At 43.8% G+C, this 14,709-nt stretch overlaps 1 protein-coding gene across 2 annotated transcripts in view; it reads left to right on the top strand.

Moving 5' to 3' along the window:
- The first annotated feature begins 4,412 nt into the window (after positions 1-4,412).
- Nexmif (neurite extension and migration factor) overlaps positions 4,413-14,709 on the top strand; it is a 103,775-nt gene continuing 93,478 nt past the window's right edge. For both annotated transcript variants that reach the window (XM_021187634.2, XM_029534189.1), the window contains exon 1: positions 4,413-4,998. The gene's annotated coding sequence lies outside the window, so the exon portion shown is untranslated. The remainder of the gene's footprint in view (positions 4,999-14,709) is intronic.

The following is a 14,709-nucleotide window of genomic DNA, read 5'->3' as shown; positions in this document are numbered from 1 at the left end:
CTGAGTGCTGGGATTAAAGGCATGCGCCACCACGCCCAGCTCCCTTTCTCTTTTTTTTTCTCTTTTTACTCATCCTGAGACTCCAGGCCATGGTATGGTGATGTCCACATTCAGAGTGGGTGTCTTTCTCAGTGAAACTTGTTTGGATTACACTTATAGACATATGCACACATGTATGTCCCAGGTGACTGTAAATCCAGTCAAGTCAACAATTAGCCATCATCATTAGCTATTATTAATATAATAATATATACTTCCCCTGTTCTCAAAGAGCTCACAGTCTATCACAGGAGAAAGTATCAACGCAGATGCATAATCATATAATTCATGCTATGATTGACTGTTGGAGAAAATAGACAGAAAAGAGTTCACATTTAATGAAGGCTGCCTATGTGCCAAGCATTTTTCTAAAGACTATGTAGTCCTTAGAATATATATTTATATATAATTTTATAACACAAATGTACAGTAGATGATATATAACAAATTATATCATATGATTGTATATTTACAGTCAGCTCCCATAACAATCTATATTTACTCTCATTTTCCTCAATCGCATATGAAGAATTGACGTACAGAGAAGTGAAAAAAAACTCACTTAAAACCACAAAGCTAATGGATGGCGTTAAGATGTCACACGTGAGAAAGAAGCAAAAGCTTCTAACATCTTTTTATTTATTTACTTTGGTACTAGGGATTGATTGAGCCTAGGGCTCCATGTATGTGAGGCACATACAACCTCTGATCTATATTCCAAACCTTCTTTTTTAGGTTCTTTGTTTTAAATTTTGAGACAGGGTCTCAATAATTTTCCAATACTGTGGCTGAAGCAGGTCTTCAACTTTTGATCTTCCCATCATAGCCTTCCAAGTATCTGAGATTATAAGCCTGTGCCACGAGATCCAGCTTGCCTCTGGCACTCATAGGCAAACCAAGATTTTCTGTTGGACAAAACAACCTTTAAAAATACCAACATCAGATGAAGTTCCTCTGCGAACACGATAAAGACAGACAAAACAAGACTGCTTCATAGTGTTGTCTAACCATAGACAAAAGGTCATTGTGCCACCCATAGAAGCCTTGTTCCCACTTTAGTTTGACCTCTATATAGATACGACTTATTAAAATGGCATTTCATACATATCCCTTCCTTTATGACAGTATTCAACATGGAGCAGAACTCCACCTTCCTTAGACCTCTGTCCTAAATTGTCCTAGTTGACCAAATCTCAAATTGTATAATAGACCCTTTATTCCGTCTGTTTCCTGTTACCCCATGGTTACTTATTACATTAGCTTGCTTGGGGTGCCATAACAAAATAAGAGTGGCTTAAACAAAAAAATTGTTTTCTCACATTTCTGAAGATTATACTGACAGGAGCCTGATGTGGCTGCCAGAACCTGACATATACAGAGGTGGATGCTCGCAGCCAACCATTGAACTGATCATGGGGTCCCCAATGGAGGAGTTAGAGAAAGGACTGAAGGAGCTGAAGGGGTTTGCAACCCCATAGGAAGATCAATAATATCAACCAACCAGACCCCCTCCCCAGAGCTCTCAGGGACTAAACCACCAACCAGAGTACACATGGAGGGACCCATGGCTCCAGCTGCATATGTAGCAGAGGATGGCCTTGTGGGACATCAGTGTGAGTGGAGGCCCTTGGTCCTGTGAAAGCTTGATGCCCCAGTGTAGGGGAATGCCAGCATGGGGAGGTGGGAGTGGGTGAGTGGGTGGAGGAACGCCCTCTTGGAAGCAGGGGAAGGGGATGGGATAGGGGCTTCTGGGGGGAGGAATTAGGAAAGAGGATAACATTTGAAATGTAAATAAATAAAATATCCAATAAAAAAATTTGAGAGCAAGCTGTTGGCAGGTTTGCTTTCTCCTAAGGCCTCTTTGGCTAGCAGATGACTGCCTTCTAATGGTGTCCCGCATGTTCTTTTTCCCAGTGTGTCAGCTTTTGGTGTGTCTGTGTGTGTCTAAATGTCCTCTTCTTAAGTACACTAGGAAGACTTGATTGCAGCCCACACTTTTAACTTAACTTATTTTAACTTAATCACTTCTTTAACTAGTCTATTTCAAAAGTAGCCACAGCCTAAGATACTGAGGGTTAGAACTTCAGCACAGTACTGGGGTGGGACACAGTTCAGTCATAAGTAGAATTACCATGTAAGTTCTCCTTCACTGTAACTAGTAAAACACTGAAACTGTTTCATTATAATGTGTGTTCCTTGCTGTCTTTGAGTGGAGACACTGACAAAAAGAATAACTGATAGCTAATAAATGACCTTTGTGCATTCATTTTGTGTGTGCATGTGTGTGGGCACGCACTTGTACATACTATGGCACATGTGTAGAAGCACAAGAAAACTTGTGGGTGTTGATTTTCTTCTTCCACCATGTGGGAGCCTCAGGGGGAACTTGGAGCCTCAGAATTGAAGCATCTGCTTTTTAGCCAGTGAGCCATCTCACTGGCTAGCAACTAACTTTCAAAAAGAACAATAGCATATGTGCTTAGCCAAGGTGAAATCAAACGGGTAAAGAGCAATTCATTCTGGCAATTGAAATCCAGCCATACATGGTGGCATTTTTCTATGCTTGACATTTGTTTCTGCATTTGAGGGTGGATGTCAAATTTTATTTTATTTTTATTTATCTCAGTGCCTCAAAGAGGCAAATGTTCTTGCACAGTAAGCAAGGTACATAAAGCACTATTCCTCTTTTCAAGATGTGCATATTTTGTCAGGGTTCAATATTCTAACCTGTAAAATGGAAGTAATAAAAATGTGTTTATTATGAGGATTAAACAAAAGAATTGGTGTGGGTTGCTCACCATAGTGGTTGTCACACAGATAAAACACTCAGGAAGTTTGGATTCTTTGAGAAATGAGCCATTATTGAGGGATGAGTTTCTGTAATATAAAAGAAGGGGACTGACAAGGAGTATTCCAAGAAGGTGAAATGGTAGGTAGACTTTAGCTAAACCTCCCCGAAAACACACCCAGAAGTGTGTCCCCTAGGTGAGTTTAAGTTTTAAAAAGCTGCCCCCACCCCACACAGACACTCCATGGCTCGAGGATAAAAGAGTCATGACTGCGTTCAACTTAAACCCGACCTCTGTATCTTTTACTTTGCCCGGAAAAAATCTCTCCCTCTACTCTCCCGACCCATACACATTATCCATGTCTGTGCTGTTTCTGGGGAGGGGTTAGGTGACAGGCTAGAGGCCCTGGGAAGGGTTAGAGGAGTTATACACTGCAGATCTCGAAGTCTGACCTTAGAAAATGAGGCTGTGGGGTGGAAGCAGAGAAATTGGAAATTGAGCTCTCCGTGCTTGGGAAGCAAGGACTTGCTGGAGCAAGTGCACACAAAGTAGCTAGCTTTATTTTCTCCGCTCTAGCGTCAACACTTAATCGTTCACCCTGATTTCTTAGTGGCAATGACTGTGGCTCTCAGGCCCCCAACCCTACACCCAGGGTTTCATTGAATACTACGTGTTCCGCGGTGGGTCGCTTTCCATTTCTGTACTGTTGGATTCCCAGGACGTCAAAAGGGAAATGACCACCTAAGGAATTTTCCTGTGACAGCAGTCAGATCCCATTTCCTTCCGGCCATATTCAGAATCCCTTTTTCTCTCCTTCACTTCCTAAAAAACTCATCCCTTTCCAATTCTCTGCCTTGTTACAACCCTTCCAGCACAATCCACCTCCCCTGGGCTTGGGCCCTGAAGTTAAGGGTAGGTTGGATGGATAGAGGCTTAATACATGGAGCCATTCAGATATTCTTCCTGAAACTTCAGAGCGCCCCTCTCTGAACACATAACTGCCTTCAAAGGCGTGGGAGAGTGGTGTCCGGCTGCGTGTCTGCTAGGGGAAGAACAAGCCAGCGGCGCTGTGGACTGGGCGGGCTGCGAGAATGTGAGTGGGGGGCGGGGTGGGGGTGGGGAAGGGGGGTGCGCGCCCTTTATGACAGGTGGCCGCGCAGTGCGCGCTCCCGGACGTCTGAGGGGACCGCCGGGAGGGACAGACAGACAGACAGGGTGGGAGGGGGCACACACGAGGAAAGGACCTCAGAGAGGGTAAGGAAAGAGCGAGCAAGAAAGGGAGGGCTGTGGTGGGGAAGGAGGATAGGGAGGGGAACGCGTCCAACAAGAACTGCCGTGTTGGAGGAAACAATGGCAGGGGCAATAGCGATGGTGGCAGCCGAGGCAGCCCCACTCTGGGCACCTTTCTGAATGGGCAGAGGCAGCTCTGGAAGCAGAAGAGAGCAGGCAGAGCCCGCAGAGGCTCTGAGCCAAGCAGCCCAGGGAGGAGAAGGGGGAGGAGGAGGAGGAGGAGGAGGAAGAGGAGGAGGAGGAGAGAGGGGGGAGGAGGGGGCCGAGGCAGGGGGGGAGAACCCGGGAAGGAAAACCAGTAGCATCAGCAGCAGCAGCCACCGCCGCCGCCACCACCACAGCAGTGGCAGTAGCGGCAGTGGCAGCGTTTAGCAGTAGTGTTCCCAGCGCTAGCGGCAGTCGCAACCGCCCTCCGCGTCTCCGTCTCGCGGACAGCCGCAGCCACCGCGTGCAGAGCGGGCTCCGGGCACCGCCGCGCGCAGCCGGCGAGCCGGGCAGCGCCGGCGCGGGCGAGCGGGCGAGCGGCGCAGTGAGAGGAGCGCTGTCCTGGCAGCTGGCGGGCGGCTGTGGAGCCTCTGAGTTTCGGCGCCCGAGCCCGACAGCTCTGCCTCCATCTAGTGCGGCGGCTGCTGCGGCGGCGGAGCCAGAGTGAGCGAGCGGAGCGAGGCGCGTCCACCTGGCGGGCCCTGCGCATGGAGCAGAGGCAGAGGCGGCGGCAGTGAGCGGGAGCGGCGGCGGCAGCTCAAGCAGCTCCGGCGACGGCGACGGTGACGGCGCAGCAGTAGCGGCGGCAGCCCAGCCTTGACTGCGACCGTCCCAGCTCGGGACGCCGACAGCGGGGACACACCAGCGACGTGCGCCTCGGGAGGTGGCCTGGGAGGTGAGTCTGAGCGCTGCCATGCAGCCTCCCCCCCTCCCCCCCCCGGGCCTTCTCGCTGGCTCCCCGGGCCGACTCGAGCCGGCGGGCGGCAGCTAGGGGGTGGGGGGTGGCGGCTGCGAGGAACCGAGGGCGAGCCGGGCGAGGAATGCCGGCGGGGAGAGCGTGTTTGTGTGTGTGTGTGTGTGCGCGCGCACGCGTGTGAGTGTGAGTGTGAGAGTGTGCGAATGGCGTGCGGGTGCTGTCTGTGTGCGAGAGGCAGCGGGGCGGCCGAGGCGAGGGAGCCTGGCTCGTCCGCCACCGCCACCGCCGAGCGTGCGCTGCAATCTAGGAAAGGCCTGTGTGCCGCCGCCGGGGGAGGGGGAGGGGAAGGGAGCGGGCCGTAGCCGCCGCCGCCACCGCTCACACACGCCTGCCTGCCGCAGGGCAGCGGCCGCTAGCCGCCTGCCACCTCCCATCGGCTCGGTGACCCCGGGGGGAACCTCGGAACGTGGCACGACCCGAGGCACGCGTCCGAGGGAGCGGGAAAACGTAGGCACGCGGCGGGCGCCGGCTGGCGTCCCGGCCGAAGCTGCAGAGGTGCGAAGGTGCCACGGTACCGACGCCTCCCCCGCCCGAGGCTCCCGCGCGTCCCGGGCGCCTCTGGCCACCCCGCGGTGGCACGGGCGGCTCGCAGCACCCGCTCCGAGCAGTGGCCGCCAGAGACCGACGAGAAGTTAGGGGCCCGAGAGAACCTCGCCCAGGCTTGTCACCTTTGCAGGAAATTGGCCCGCTGCCCCTTCCCGCTCTCCCCTGCCGTCAGATTGACGCTTTCCTGCGGGACTCCTGGAGCTCATCGCTGCCGCGCCTGCAGGCACGCTGCTGCGGCTCGATCTTGTCCATCCCTGCGGGCGCAGAGGCCGTGGGGCGGCCCCGCTCCCCGAAAGTGTGCAGATCGCGCTGTTCAGCTGAGGAATCCAGTGGTTTCAGCATGACTGCTCCTGTCTCATTAGTGAGACACCGAACCACGGGCGGAAGGCTTTAAGTCTTTTTCTGAAGTTAAAAAAAAAATCAATTGACATTCCCATTTTGACATCAGCACTTCAGATTTTTGTCTAGCTTCTGGTAGCATTTTGGAATGACCAAGTCTCATATTTTGCTTCTGGGCTTTGGCTTCCAACATGTTGTTAAATTCTAGGCTCAACAGCATACTTAACTGTGTGGCCTTTTCTAACGTTTCATTTTCTAGACTTGTCTGAGAATGCTCAATAGTGTGTGGGGTTGGCAGGACTTTTTAAAAAAAGCATCTTTATAAAATACTGTAGCGCTGGGATTAAAAAAAAAACTGTTTTAATTGAAGAAGCAGAGTGTGCTTAGAGTTCTAGAATATTTTGCTTGCTGAGTAAAAGGTGCTCTAATGGTTTCCTCTGAACTGCAAGAGACCATTTGGGGCTTGCGGGGTGAGTCGCACATCTTTATGCATGGATAGAATGACCAAACATTTTATTTACAGCAGTGACGTTCTCATGACTGAGGAGAATTTACACTTATTAAAAAATATTTTTAGAAAGGAACAAAAAATCCTAAGAAACTGTCATTTTACATATTAACTAGAAAACCGGCTAATCAAATAAAACTGGCTGAGTGTCTGAAACTCTATCCCAGTGAAATATGTGGCTGTGAATATAATTAACCATCTGTCTAGTGAGCAATTTAAATTTGGGCTGGTACATTTTTATTACAGTCTCTAATTTCTGGAAGACTTGTACATTTTACCCAGCACTAACAACAGAAGCGTATTTGCTTACTAGGTCAGAAATGTACTTGTGTGGTGATAGGATTTCCCTCTATCCCCACCCTTACATCTTATGTAGTCTCCATACTCCTTGACCAGGGAGGTCAAAATAAACCTCGGTCTTTTTTGCAAGCAACATATTTACAATAGGGGAATTCAAAGCCCCTTTGGCAGCTAGTGATTAGACATTTTAATTTAGTTTCTTGGAAATACTTTGCAAAAATTGCCTCCCACAGAACCTAGATAGATTGCATGTATTTGAGTTGAAAAGACATAATTTTTGTGTGTGTGTACATGTGTTCAAATAGGGTGGGGTGATTCAGGAAAATTTGTAAGACTTGAAATTTGATTTCATTTACTTTGTCTTTTTCTACTTAATTCTTTGTAGAGCACCCCCCCCCCCAGCTTGTCTTCCTGTCTCCATACCCCTATGACCCACAGAAATAGGCTAAGAAAAATCACACTCTTGTCCCTTTAGCCAGTTTTTTTTACTTTAATAGTATCAGATCTGTGATTATTAACAATATGTCAAGAAACTGACTTTTTTGAAGACCAAACATTCAAAATATCAAAACATAAAATATTGTGTATATTTAAATTCTTCCTGTGGTATGATTTTTAACTTGAAAGTAATTACTTGAAAAAAGAACTGAAAAGAGTTTGGGGAAAAGATTAGATTTCACAGACTCCAACCAAATAGCTATTGTTAACATAATTAAAAAGAACCACTGATTGATTGTGCAGCAGGCCAGAGAAAGCCATTTAAAAGAAAATACTTTTAAAACAAATATTTGCCTAAATTACAGCTCTGATAAATTGGTAACAATTATATAAGCATATGGCAGAATTTGACATATGTCAAGTCTGTTAAATAAATCAGTCTGTTCAATGAATAAATCTTCGATGCATCAATGTTTTTTAACACACACATGCACACACGCAAGCACATGTGCAAACCTGTAATATCCCTGTTGCCAAAGTCAAACAACTGCAGAGCACTGCTGCTTTCTGTTTTACTCACTGTATTTCTCCTGTCTTTTTCTTTTTCTTTCTTTCTTTCTTTCTTTCTTTCTTTCTTTCTTTCTTTCTTTCTTTCTTTCTTTCTTTCTTTCTTTCTTTCTTTCTTTCTTTCTTTCTTTCTTTCTTTCTTTCTTTCTTTCTTTCTTTCTTTCTTTCTTTCTTTCTTTCTTTCTTTTTTTACAATCTGATTACCTGTAAGCTGCCCAGAGAGCAAAGCGAACTAAACATGTGTTGTCGCTTCACTTTGCTTGTGTTTACGGAGGTAGAAGAGAGAAAGAAAAAGCTTTAACAGCCAGTTTTAAAATACTCCAAGACATGCTCATAGAACTCTAACACAGTCACAGTCACTGTGGGTTCTAGTCTCACTGAAGTATTTGCTTAGGGGAGGGTCTGTCTTAACCAAAGAAGCATTTATTGCAGTTTCTCTCTTCCTAAATCCAGTACTAGAGATTTTTTTCTTCTGCAAGCCCCTTCCATTGTAGTAAGAGGAGATTCTAGTTGGCCTTTGACTATTATATGCAAACTTTTTATCTGTTAGCGTACCCGTGGTCAAAATGTTCCTGCTGGCAGTAAGCAAAAGAAGATAGAAGGATCAAACAAGTGATGCAAAGGAGAATGAGTCACTAAAAAGCAGGTCATTTTTGGCTTCATTGTTTTTCCCATGTTGGAGGATTTCAGATTTAAACTTTATATTTTGCTTTTTATTATCTTACTTCCTCTGAAGAGTCGAGCTCCCTAGTTAATAGTTCCTCACCAGAGCACCCTTTCAAATCCAAGGTCATAAGGTTGGACATAAAGAACTTGGCTGGTTGTCCAGGATGCTTTGAGAACAAAACAAAGAGCCATGGTAAGAGCACTTCAGGCGACCTTTATAAGTTTGTACCTTCACTGCTATCCAGAAAATGTATTTTGAGGCAGACATGAAAATTCCCGTCACACCAAACAACATCGGCCTCTTGCAGCAGTAAGCATATCACAACTTAGGGAAGGGGGCAGTTAAGGGAAGTTGCCTTTCTGAGGCCTGCTCCAGGTAGAGGCAAGGATCTTTTGTCTCTTCCCTCTTTCAGGAATAGTGATTCACAGACTTTGCCTGTGGAATGTGCTCCTTTTTTCTTGTAAATGCTATGATCTAATGTCTTTCCTTGTTCTCTAGCGGAAAGGATTTCTAGCATTTGTTTTGCTTCTGTTGTGTTCTGTTCCAAGCTTTTCCCCCTTTTCCTGAGCTGAAGATGGAGCACAGGGCCTTGGACATGCTCGAGAAGCGCTCTACCTCGGAGCTACATTTCCAGCCACGAGTGTTTTGGGTTTTGTTTTTCATTTTTAGACAGGGTCTTGTTTGTAGCCTGGGCTACTTTTGAATTTGTGATCCTCATACCTCCACCTCCTGAGTACTGGCATTACATACATGTTCCAAAAACCACTGGCTGAATTCTTGAAAGCAGCCATAATGCACACATATTTTTTTTCCAAAATGGCGTGTTTATAGATGATCTTATTTCTTTGATTTAAGCAATTATGTACCATTTTCTCAAGTATCCCCAAATCCTATGAAAAATATCAGTTTCATTCTCCCAAACTAGCTTGAGAAAGAAGTTTCTCCCGATGTCTATCTGGAGATTATCTGAAGGCTTGGGAACAAGATTTGTACAATGGATCTAAACATAGTAAATTTGACCCACCCTCCATCAAGAACAAGCATAAACCTAGATGTGGTATAATCCTTCACAGAAGAGGCTGAGAGGCAAGAAGATCCTGAGTTTGAGGTCAGCCTTGGAAACAGTGAGTTCAAGGAAATCTTGGGATGTATACTGAGACCCTGTCTTGTTTTAAAGACGGGCTGCATAAAACTCCATGTTCAATCCTTAGGGCCACCTAAACTGGGTGTGGAGGTATGATCCCAGCATTCAAGAAGAAAAGGTAGGGAGACAAGAAGTTTAAAGTCATCCTCAACTACATAGCAAATTTGAGACCAGCCCAGGATACACAAGAGCCTTCCCACAGGAAGATGACAAGGAAGAGATTCACTTCATTTGAACAAAGTTAAAGTATTTTTTTATTTGGGATTATTGGTAGGTTAGCATATGTTGTGGCATACTTGTTTTATTCTTTAAAAAATTCTATGATTACTTAAAGTACAGGCACCTTTGAAAGACATTATATTTCCTAATTTAAGTTGATAGTTAATTTTCAAAACTTGATAGACTAGTGAGCCTCTGAGAGACAATGACTCTTTAACTTAGTTCATCTTACATTTGTCAGCCAAGAGGTCTTTCTGTAGAAGGGCCTCCAAAAGATTGATGCTTTGTGTCTGACAGAATTGGAATATTGTATTCAAAGATATCGCCACAAAATGGAAGTCTATGTTTGCACATACACATGTACTCAAAGAGGTACCCTCTACACATTGGAGAGTGCTTCTTGCTTTCATGAAAGGCTGGTAAGAGGGAATATGTTGGGTTCGGGGAGAAGGCTCAAAGGTCAAGGGCACTGTCTGTTTTTATCTAGAAGACCGGAGTTTGATTCCCAGAAGCCATATGGCAGTGCATGGCCATCTGTAACTTAAGTTCCAAGGGCTCTGACACACACTTCTGGCCTCCTAAGGCACTAGACATGTACATAGTACACAGACATACATGTAAACAGAACACCACACACATGAAGTAAAATAATTTTAAATTTTTTGAAATACACAGTAAGCTCTAAGTTTATCTGGAAAACCTTAGGGTTAGAAAGTACATCCTGACCACCGTATTCATGAAGAAAATCTGTAGCACTAAGGGAAGTATGATAAGAGACAAGATGCTCTTTTAAGTTGTCTGCCTCCCAGTCCTAAGTCTCTGTGATGGACTTCATTAATTGGGAGCAAGAGTGAATGAAACAGTGGTTCCCCAATCTAAATCTGACCTATCATGGAATAATAATGTAATCAAGAAGGAAAAAAAATGAAGCTAGTTAGCAGTGATATTTGTAAATATTTTCAAGTTTCTATTACTTAGTTGAGCTTTACCAGATCCATTGTTAATACATGACAGATTGTCTAAAGCCAGGAAGAGTTGCAGGGGATTACCTAAACAGCCAAGCTGGTAAGTGAATTTTGTCGATGTTAATTATCGCCTTTCTCTCTTCTACAGTAATCTTTTCCGACTCCTTTCCCATTGTTTGCCATGTTGTTCTGGGCACATGTGATTTATTAACCCAGAAGCTGGTCTTGATGACTCGTATAAGCAGAAACTCACTTTCTCTTTACTTGTTTTTTGTGTGAACCACACCCAGAAGATACACTGCCTTACTAAGTAGAGAAGTAGAAAAAGGACCGATACCATTTAGATCTGTGGTCCCTAACCAGTGATCTCTAACTGCGGCATGAACTGGTATGAAAATTTGAAGGCCACCGAGTGAAGGCTCTTCAGAGAACTGAATGTTTACCTACACATATACCATATGCATACATCTCAGGAAGCCCAGTCGTGCATTGTGGGTTAAAAAACCTCTGCAAAACCAGGAGGTGGTGTTACACCCCCTTTAATCCCAGCACCTGAGAGGCAAAGAGGCAGGTGGATCTGAGTTCAAAGCCAGCCTGGTCTACAGAGCCAGTTCTGGGACAGCCAAGGATACAAAGAGAAACCCTGTTTCAAAAAACAAAAGGAAGTCCATCTCTCAAACACTGGACCAAACAGGCAGCATACACCAGCTGATATGAGGCCCCCAACACACATACAGCAGAGGACTTCCGGGTCTGTGTTCATTCAGAGATGATGCACCTAACCCTCAAGAGACTGGAGGTCCCAGGGAGTTTAGAGGTCAGGTGGGGTGGGGGCATCCACGTGGAGATGGGGTGGGGTGAGGAGGAGGTATGGGTTGTGGAGCAGAGAGGATGGAGGGGGGCAGGGAATGGAATATGGAGTGTAAAAAAATAAATTAAAAATAAAATAAAATTTAAATAAGAACAAAAGAAAAAACAAACAGAAAAATAAACCCACCAAAAAACAAAAACAAAAAACCTTTTCCCCAGTTGTTACAAAGATCCTGCTATATGCCTGTCATGGTCACAGCAACTCAAAATGAAAGCCATGGAAAGGATTCTCAAAAATGCATGTTGTTGTATACTCATGGTCTGTAGCCCTCAGCTACTGTTCCAAATATTTTTTCTGATTAACTTTCATAGGCATTTTTATTATGAAAAAAGATCCACTTAATACCCATTTGAACATTACTGTCCTTACTCTAAATAAGTTGCCTCATTCTAACAAATTCTAGACTTTTCAACTCTAGGCTTCTTAAAAATGCTTTTTCATATACATGCATATAATAACAATTAATGAAAAAGAAGCTATGAGAGGGAGGAAAGGTTGGGAAGAAATGATGGAATTATATTATCTCAAAAAAAGATGGAAACAAACTACGCATGTTCAGCTCTCACCCCAACTTAATTATTAATGTATTAATTAATATAACATTTATTAACATAATATTACATAAAAGCTCTACCTTGCTTACTTTTCTCCTATCTGTATCTCTTTTGTGTCTTGCTGTCTATATATTTCACTTAGCCAAGGGATTAAGAAAAATAGAAGTCTGTTCTTGGAACCAATTGTTAGGTATAGTGATAGGATCAGAGACAGAAATGACAGATATGTTCATGAGACCCTTGGGATTCATGGGCTTTTTGGACTATTAGTCATCCTGGAGTGAGTTAAAAGATTTCATCCTGGAACTCTAGTATCATATATTAAATGCCAATCTCTGTAAGCACTGAAAAAATAAACATATGGCACATCTGTGCTTTGCAGTAGGGATGGTAATATATGGATCCCTATTCATGAATAAATGCTTCTGGCATTTTTGTCTTAGCAGTTTGAACTATTATAGAGTATGAGGGTTAGTAGAATCTGACACTGAACAGGTATATTTGTTATCATTTACAGTAAAATTCATCAAATGTTTTTGAGCATCTACTGTGTGCTAAGCATTGGGATATTGGGGATAGCAAGAGAAAAAGAGTAAAATGAATTGTCTGTCATAGGAAATTAGGTGATTGCGTCTTCTGACTACCTTTTTTAAAATTTAGTACACCTTTTCTACTGCCTCTTTATTCTATATCTTTGAAAAATAAGTACAGTTTTCTTAACAGAGCAGAAAATTCCTCGGCAAATAGATCCTAGACTGGACCGAGACAAGATTTCTAGCTTCTTTAAACCTTTGGTTTAATAAGCTCCATTTAATCAAGAGCAACATGTTTCTTTTCCTTGCAGTTCTGAGAAAGATGTGCTATCTTTGATTTCACTGGTGATGTGGGATTTCAATATATATATTTCTATATATATTTCTATATATTGATGATTGCCCTGAGAGTACAATCTATACATGTTGGTGTATACAGATGCATGTGAATATGCAGGTATGAGAAGGACAGAGATGGATGGACATTGAGTGTCTTCATCAATCTTTCCCTGCCTTGTTGTGTCTAAGTTTTAAAATTAAATTTATTCTTTACAACTTTATAGATATATACTGTGTTCTGGTTACACTCATCCTCCACCCTCTATTATTTCCCTATCATCCTTGCCATGCCCTCTCTACAAGTCCCTATTTCACATTTATGCCCTCTTGTGCACCTTATTTTTTGAAACAGGGTCTCACCGAAGCCGGAGCTTGTCAATTTACTAAGTGGTCTTGCCAGCAACTCTCTGGGATCCTTATGTCACCTCTCCTTTAGTGCTGGCTTTTCTGCACCTGACTTTTTATGCGGATGCTGAAGATATGAACTCATGTCCTCATGATTGTGCACTAAGCACTTTACTGAGTGCTTCAGTGCCCCAGTGCCCTAGTGCCCTAGTTGCCTATCTTTGACTGAGTTAGTTTTTAACTACGTGGCTGGTGGATGTGCTGCTATGGCTGCTATTTAAAAAAAAAACTTTCCCAAAACTTAGTGGTTTAAAATAACACAAATTGGTATTCAGTTGCTGGGAATGTCAGTAGTGTAAATCGTGTTTCACCAGACTAAAATCAAGGTGTGAAAATAGCTGTGTTCCTTCCAGAAACCATAAGAGCAAACTCTATTTCCAGCCATTGTTTAGCTTCTGGATGCTACTTATATTTCACATTTTGTGAAGACTTTCCATATTCAAACCTTCCAGTGGAGGACTGATTTCCCCAAATTTCATCACTTCAATCTTGTTTCTATCTGCATCTCTGATTGTTACTCTTCCTCCTCTTCTTTCCACTTATAAATATTCCTATAATTGCATTGCACTTGCCTGAATAGACAATCTCCCTAACTCAGAGTAGACCATTTGCCACCTTCACTCTTTACAACCTTAATTCCTCTTATGCCATATAACCTAAAGTATTCACAGGTTCTGGGAGGAACATGTGGACCTTTTTGCAATAATTAATAGATTAGTAGGTTGATAGGACGTTAAAAGACAAAGGGGCCTTGTGCACCACTCGTCCAGTTCTTCCAGTTGTTCAACCTTGCATAACCATGCATAATATCAAAACCATGAATTTGCCTTTGTCATAGTGACTGTACAATTCCATCCCATCATATCCCATAAGCATGTTTGTGTAACTACCAACATGATCAAGACAAATATTTATCACAAGAGGTTTGCTTGTGCTTTACCCATTGTAGTTTTTGCACTTTTACTCAATCCATATCAGACTTTCATAGTCACCTTTCCGTTTTCCATATCTATAGTTTCCTCATTCCAAGAATGTTACATGAACGGAGTCATAAATGACATGAGTTTTTCATTGACTCCTTCCACACAGCATAATGCCCCAGCTCCACCCACATTTTAGTTTTGTTGTTCTTAGTTAGTTTGTTTGTTTAAGAAAGGATCTGACTAGCTTAGCATGGTGGCGCACGCCTTTAATCCCAGCACTCNGGAGGCAGAGGCAGGTGGATTTCTGAGTTC

The sequence above is a fragment of the Mus pahari genome, chromosome X, assembly GCF_900095145.1.
Source record: "Mus pahari chromosome X, PAHARI_EIJ_v1.1, whole genome shotgun sequence".
NCBI classification, from domain to species: domain Eukaryota; kingdom Metazoa; phylum Chordata; class Mammalia; order Rodentia; family Muridae; genus Mus; species Mus pahari.
This window is presented reverse-complemented; position numbering and strand designations above follow the sequence as displayed.